At 49.1% G+C, this 7,099-nt stretch overlaps 1 protein-coding gene across 2 annotated transcripts in view; it reads right to left on the bottom strand.

Annotated features, from left to right (window-relative positions):
• LOC104127256 (L-threonine 3-dehydrogenase, mitochondrial) overlaps positions 1-5,581 on the bottom strand; it is a 17,294-nt gene extending 11,713 nt beyond the window's left edge. Inside the window, exon 1 of one of the 2 annotated variants that reach the window (XM_035895465.1) lies at positions 4,764-5,581. The gene's annotated coding sequence lies outside the window, so the exon portion shown is untranslated. The other variant, XM_035895463.1, reaches the window with a different exon arrangement.
• Positions 5,582-7,099: the final 1,518 nt, after the last annotated feature.

The following is a 7,099-nucleotide window of genomic DNA, read 5'->3' as shown; positions in this document are numbered from 1 at the left end:
GCCACGGCCGTCACCGCCTGTTGGGGAGGAGACTGGGGAGAGTGATGTGACGTCAGAGCGACGCCACGCAGGCGTGATGTCATGCCCTGGGAGGCACATTGCTTCCGGGGAGGGGGCCCACAGGTCTGGGCCCTGCAGGGCGCTGCGGGCAGAGGTTCCCCGGCCTCAGCGGCAGCAGGGGGAGGCTGGGGAAGCACAAACACGCGGGGCCCCCCAAAAATATAACAGGGGAGGTCCCAGGTGACTGGAGGCTTGTCGGCGTGGCGCCCATCTACAGGAAGGGCCGGAAGGGGGAGGAAGAACTTGTTGACTGTGAGGGTGCCCGAGCCCTGGCCCAGGCTGCCCAGGGGGGCTGTGGAGTCTCCTTCTCTGGAGATCTTCAACCCCCGCCTGGACGCTGTCCTGTGCCCCCTGCTCTGGGTGAGCCTGCTTGAGCAGGGGGGGTTGGACTGGGTGATGTCCTGAGGTCCCTTCCAACCCTTGCGATTCCGTGATTCTGTGAAGGAGGACCCAGGGAACTACAGACCGGTCAGCCTGACCTCAGTACCAGGGAAGATTATGGGGAAGGCAGTTCCTCCTGAGTGTGCTCGCCAGGCACAGGCAGGGCGATCAGGGGATCAGGCCCAGCCAGCATGGGTTCATGAAAGGCAGATCCTGCCTGACCAATCTGATCTCCTTCTATGACCAGGTGACCCGCCTGGTGGAACAGGGAAAGGCTGTGGATGGTGTCTACCTGGACTTCAGCAAGGCCTTGGACACTGTCCCCCAGAGCTTCTCCTGGAGAAGCTGGCGTCTCATGGCCGGGACAGGTGTACTCTTCACTGGGTAAAAAATTGACTGGATGGCCGAGCCCAGAGAGTTGTGGTCAATGGAGTTAAATCCAGCTGGCGGCTGGTCACAAGCACTGTCACCCAGCGCTCAGTTTTGGGCCAAATTCTGTTTCACATCTTTATCAAAGATTGAGCGCACCCTCAGTAAGGTTGTAGATGACACCAAGCTGGGCAGGAGTGTGAATCTGCAGAGGGACCTGGACAGGCTGGATCCATGGGCCAAGGCCAATTGTATGAGGTTCAACAAGGCCAAGGGCCAGGTCCTGCACTGGGTCACAACCCCATGCAACGCTACAGGCGTGGGGAAGAGTGGCTGGAAAGTGCCCAGCAGAGAAGGACCCAGAGGTGTTGGTTGACAGACGGCTGACTATGAGCCAGCAGTGTGCCCAGGTGGTCAAGAGGCCATCTGGCAAACCATGCAACCATGCAAACCATCCTCCATGTTGGGCTGCAAGGTAAGAACGTCGCAAAGCCTGTCTGGCTGTGAAAAGTCAAGGTACGGTTAAGGAACTAATTCAGTGAAGAAACTCCGGGGGATTGGGTGACCTTGAGCAGGATGAGCGCTGCTGTTGATGATCGATCCCTCTGGGTGAGAAGAAGGACCAGCAACCAGCGTATGTTGTCAAAGAAAACCTTTTGATTAAACAGCTGTTGAAAAAAGCATGGCAAAATGGTGAGTTCTGCAGGGTTTGTTTACTTGGGAATAAGACTGTTCGGTGGTCAGCATACAGGTGCAACATTCTTCTAACTCCAAGAAGGAATTCAGACAGAGGTTCAAGAGAAGGTTCATTTATCAGAGTTAAAATGCCAGAAAGGCTTTTGAGTATTCAAAAAAAAAATAAATTAGGAGCTCCATCATGAAAGAAGATAGAAGGGGAAAGTCCTCTAAAACCATGGTAACTATCTTCTGTGGTAATTAATGGCAGAACACTGATGGCAAGACTTCAGGAATAAATAAAGCATTAGACATTTGCCTTTCTACATGAATGAAGATGAAAAAGCAAAAGCTGGAATGTGCTTTATCTCCCCTCTTCCCCACTGAACAGTTTAAGACCTGTTTATGAGCAGAAATTAGGCAAGATGGAAAGACTGTAATCTGCAAAACACTGTGAACTACAGCAGACATCAGAAAAGATAGGTAGCGTCTCCAAAAGATATGTTTAAAATTGAAATTAAAGGGGGAGGTTGGTTTGCCTTCAGGAGCACCTTCAAACACAGAAAGTCAGGACTGGTGAGAGTGAGGGTAAACACGACTCAAGCACTAATCATTTTAAACCAGAAACTGATAAAACCACTCCATTGTATGAATAACATACAATCAGGTGGGCCCAGCCAAGAGAAAGGACCCGTACTTAACAAACGTAATTACTGCATTTAGCCTCCTTATGCTTCAGCGTTACGGTTATAATGAGTGGCCTTGAAAAACAATGTTTTTATAGAGAGTGGTTGGTTTGCAAAGCTCTGCGAGGCCGTCATCTGCCCCTTGCTGTGGTTAGGCAGGTATTGCTCATCGCTCGGCGAACTGAACGAAGAACATAAAAGCGATCGCAGCAAATCGAGCCAAGATCATCCTAGTCCAGGTTGGGGTTTTTTGTCTCTTTCCCCACAATACTCCCACGGACCTTGGTGATCTACAGCTGAAGGTCTGTCTGCACCAGACGCGGTATCTTCACACTCAGTCTATTTACAGTCACCCATCATGAATGTGTTTCTCCTCCACACACTCAACCCACGTGCTTTTCAAAGTCAGGTAAGCTTGTAGTATCCACACGGGATAATATGCCTGCTTTGTATATAATTTTGTGCCCTCTAATTACACGGAGCTAAGCTGTTACATAACAATCCCCAACCTGCCTGCCAAGGGGTGAAATTCATAAGCAGGAGGGAAGGGAAAAGTCTTACAAATACCTGTGTGGCAAGCTAATCTTATCTCAAAGCCTTTGTTCTTCAAGATTGCTTGAGGAGTTAATGTTGCTTATGGTTGTGAAAGATAGAAGTGTTTGGAATAAGGGGGGGAAAAAAAAAGTAACATTTGCTGGCAGTACAGCTCAGCAGAAGAAAGGAGGAGAAGGATCTGGAACTGTGGAAGCTCTTTGTACAAGCTGCTGCTGGAAGCGAGAAGACTTGTCAGGATCGGCTCAGGGAAAGGAAGATTCAGCCAACTTCCGTCTGAAAGCAGGCATTGCTGACTGCTTTAGGACTTGCCGTGGTCCATCAAATCAATGATCCGTCAGACACAGTACCCTGTTTGCCAGCAACTTGTCCGCTTTGTCCTTCAGAGGACATCCTACCGATCCACATAGTCACAATATTCCCCTGGGAAGGGGAACAACACGCTGGCTTCCCCCACTGGCAGCACCTTACACTGTCAGAAGTCACCTACTCCCTCAGCCAGAAATGGCAGGAGAACCTTGATTTAGGAGGGGGATTCCCATACTCAGCCCTGCTTCCAAGGGTGCAAAAATCAAGCACACAGAATGCTGCTAAGAGCTTTAGAAAGTGTGACCCAGGATCAGATTTAAGTCCAAAGACTTTGCACAAACTGCTCCAGGCTCTCTAATCCCTCCTGGTTGCTCGTTAGAAACTTCCTGCTACGTACAGCTTTACCAGTTGTCTAGGAAATCCAGAGTGCCTAGATTGAATCGAACCATGTCATACTACTGGGCTTCTGCAGTAAGGCCCCCAAAAACATCCTCGCTGCGCCCGTACAGTGTTATCACATCGATTTGGGGAGTGTCTGCCTATCAGCCCCAGCAGATGGGATTGCCCTTCAGTGGGCTGTCTGCAAACAAGAACAGACAGTTCAGGCTCTAAGTAAACCAGGCAGAGGTGGGCTGGGCAGGAGAAGTACAACAGAGGTGGGCAACAAACAGCGTGTGATGGGCTGAGAAACAGAACAGGAGGAGACTCAGCACTGAGGTGGACAAAGGAATGCAGAGAAGCTACAGAGAGACTGACCGAAGGAGAGCGTTGGATAAAACAGGCAGAACGCAGTGTACAGGGGTCCCAAATGACTGTAGGAGCTGGCTGCTGTGTGCAGTCACTTCTCGAAGGGGGCCTCTCCTGGAGGGTTCACCCCACAGCTTTCCAATGGCTACCAGTCGGAGAGGCACCAGCAGGGATCCTGGCGTCTCAGGTAACACCTGCACCTCCTTTGTGCAATCCCAGGCCAGTGGGCACTCACAGGGGGGGCTTCTGGGGCCCCATTTTACCCCCAAGGTAGCCCTTTGCTCCAGCTACCTGTGCACCTCCCAGTCACGCGGAATGAAGAAACTGGTGCGAAAGTGCAAAGGAGATCAGCATTGCATGATGCAAACTGTAACCTGAGACAAGGGAGATGGTCCAGAGACCTTGCACACAGGTGAGTATCTGCGGGACCGACTTGGGAGGCATCTGACCCCCCAGAGCCCACTTCACAGCCATGCATTTGGAGGTAAGAAGAGGATTTGTAGAAGTTGCTTTCTCTGTTGTTGATGCAAAATACCTACACAGGTGCTTCAAATGAAGATCATTCCCCCAGAAAGGAAAATGAAGAGAATCATAGAATCGTTTAGGTTGGAAAAGACCTTTAAGATCATCAAGTCCAACCGTTAGCATAACCCTGCCACCCCACCACTAAACCCTGTCCCTAAGCAAATTCTGCCAAGAGGCAGAATTTGTAAGCAAGAAGCACAACTCCAAAACCTCAGCACAAATACCTTTGGAGGACATGGGAAGGGAAGACGTAGGATGGCGTTTTCCTCAGAAAGCTTGTCAACTCACCGGACGCATTCCTGTGGTTGAGATCCAAAAAATGTTGAACCTAGGTTAATAACCCATGAAGCATTCAGTCTTGCACTCTTGTCCTGTATAGAAATTTACCAGTCGTGTTCCAAAATAGCAAAAAAAAAATCACTCCAATGGAGACCGCCATCCTATCCCAGCTCAACATACCTGATATCAAGCGAATTCACTTTCTAAGACTATTTTAGTTTTCACATGTAGAATCTAACACCGTCCGAGTGTTAGCTTTACCCCAGAGTCTAAGAGTGGGATCCTTGCTGTGGACACGCAGCTCCACTAACGTTATTCTCTACATGGCCTCCTATGTAGGAGACAAGATGTATGTTGATAAGGTGACTTCTCTTCCTGGAATAGCTATGCCCATCTCCTGCACCAAATCAGCCCGCAGACTCTGTCTTGTGATATGCTGGAAGCTGCACAGGAGCTTGCTGAACAGCTGTCAGCTGGGGCTGTAAGTGTGTGTGCTGATTAGAGCCTATCTCCAGTTTCGAAGCATGGTGTCATAACTGTCAGGCTGTGCAGATAGCACAAACATACTGAGGAGTAGAACGTGTTATCTTTGGGAGGAAAAAAAAAACCCCAGCTCAGATGTCAGGGGAAGTTACAGAGTCTCCGCACAAGGAAGAAGTGGTACAGCCTGATTCATTTAATTTCTCCTAAAAATTTACATAGAAGATGTGTTTCTGGGGATATCACTGCATGGGATCATAGACTGATTTGAGAGTAGTGCTGGGAGGTTGGCTGGGAGGACCCACACAAACTGGAGAACGTGAGAAGACGTGATTCGATCACCAGAGGACAGAGGCATGTAGTACTGTGAGATGACTGCACGCCAGGCTGTATTATTATATTTTTTTCTACAAGCTTTTGCCACTGCCCACTGTTAAGAGACAGGTTAATAAGGAAGTGGACTCTTGACTTTACATGGTCCCATGTCCCTCATACCATAGCAGCCAGCACTAATGAGTAACCTGTCAATCCTAGATACAAGTTCCAGCTGTGCCCAAATGTGCCACGGTAGCCACAGGGTCACCAAGGAGGGAGACTGAAGTTCACTCTGCTGACAGGTCAGCCACACAGGCTGTGAAAAGAAGAAACATCTTCTCCCTGTGGCGCTGAACTGCTTTAACCCTGATGGTCGTCATCCCCAACCGATCTGACAGAGGCTGTGCCTGTGCACAAGAAGGTGTCACATCGTGTTGGCAGGCAAGGGAGAACCTCATGCTGATCAAAGTCAGTTGTAATCTGCCCTCTGTGAGTGACTGGCATCACTTTTGCACCCAAACGTGTGTCACACTGCATTGCCATTTCCTTGCAGGAGAACAGCTGGGGAAGATTTTATTTAGAATTAAAAGAAAGAGGTTGATGCCCTTTGGTTCAATTGTCTGGTTTTTGGTTTTTTTTTTCCTTTGAATGAGAAGTGAAGCAGTGTGAGCCATGGATGCCTTGCTTTTAAGATCATTCACCTGGCATCATTCCAGTTCTTGTGAGCTCCTGCAAAGCGAAAACACAGGTGTTAGCCCTTCAGGTAGGCTAAGAGAGAGGCACGCTTCTGCTGATAGCATCTTTCAGCCTGGCTGTTCAACACCTTGTCGCTGCCTGAAAGGTAGCATTTTCTCTGGGCAGGCTGGTCAGAGAAAGCAGGAGTTTCTGCAGCAGGTTTTACTCCAGCACTGGGTGCACACATCTTTAGGGACCGCAGTGGCTGCAGTCACATTCCCCTGCATGAGGGGAGCCTGGGGCATCTTGCACCATAACATACCAGGATAAAGCCTTCAGTGCTCCCCAGATATTTTGGGGTTGCTGCCTTCTTATAATCACCATCTTTTTGTGAACACAGGATAGCAATCCTGCAAGGGCAGCTCCAGACAGTAATTTGTCCACCACAAGGTGAGACATAACAAATGCTGCTAATAAAATACCTGCCATCAGTGTGTCTGGTTTCTTTTATATCCACGATGCTAATTTCCACCTTCATGGTGAAGGGTTTTACAAGAGAGATGAGACACAATGACAGTCCATAGCAACAAGAATTATCAAAAAAATGGGAAAGGAGAAAGGAACAGAGACGGTTCTGTGAAGAGCAGAAGTGGGTGGAGGAGACAAGGGGCCAATCTTGTAGTAGAAAGCACCACCACCACAAAAACCCCAAATTATATTGGTTTTGAAGCCACGTATTCAAATAGCAGCAAGATTATTCATTAGCATGAACTTCTAGCTGTAAGGGAAGTCCTGGAAAAGATCACTTGAGGAGAGAGCGGAGTTTCTGTTGCTAAGAGATTTAAGAGCAGGTTGGGTAAGCCCCATCGGCAAAGATGTACATTTAGTGGATCCTGTCTCGGGGCAAAGGGAGAGGTTTAATGACCTCCTCTCTTCACATTTAGGGCCCGAATCTCTCCCCATGCTTGCTACTTCTGCAGCTCCGCAGCCTTTGCAGTATAACTCTGCATGCAGAGCAATCCTCGAGTTCTGGTGTTACCCATAGA

This window comes from Egretta garzetta, unplaced genomic scaffold (genome assembly GCF_000687185.1).
Source record: "Egretta garzetta isolate BGI_Z169 unplaced genomic scaffold, ASM68718v1 scaffold325, whole genome shotgun sequence".
NCBI classification, from domain to species: domain Eukaryota; kingdom Metazoa; phylum Chordata; class Aves; order Pelecaniformes; family Ardeidae; genus Egretta; species Egretta garzetta.
Note: the sequence above shows the minus strand (reverse complement) of the source record. Positions and strands in the feature narration are given on the sequence as shown.